A 374-nucleotide genomic window follows, 5' to 3' on the forward strand; every position below is an offset into this window, starting at 1 on the left:
CTCTCTCTCTCTCTCTCTCTCTCTCTCTCTCTCTCTCTCACACACACACACGCACGCACGCACACGCACATACACACACACACACAAAACACGCGCGCGCGCACACACACACACTCATCCTCCCTCTTCCAGAGACTCGACAAACCGCCAGGCGATGCTCAACGTACGACGACTCCTTTATTATTAGCCGCGGCGAAGCTAGTTAACCGAGTTAGTTAAGTGAGAATTATTATTTAGCTGCCACCCTCTCGGCCCTGACGTCCCCAGCCGACATCGTCGTGTGTCTGCATCTTGCTATCTCTCTCTCGTACCATTTCTGATTCGCTGGTCTCTCTCTCTCTCTCTCTCTCTCTCTCTCTCTCTCTCTCTCTCTC

The sequence above is a fragment of the Atta colombica genome, unplaced genomic scaffold, assembly GCF_001594045.1.
Source record: "Atta colombica isolate Treedump-2 unplaced genomic scaffold, Acol1.0 scaffold45, whole genome shotgun sequence".
Classification (NCBI taxonomy): domain Eukaryota; kingdom Metazoa; phylum Arthropoda; class Insecta; order Hymenoptera; family Formicidae; genus Atta; species Atta colombica.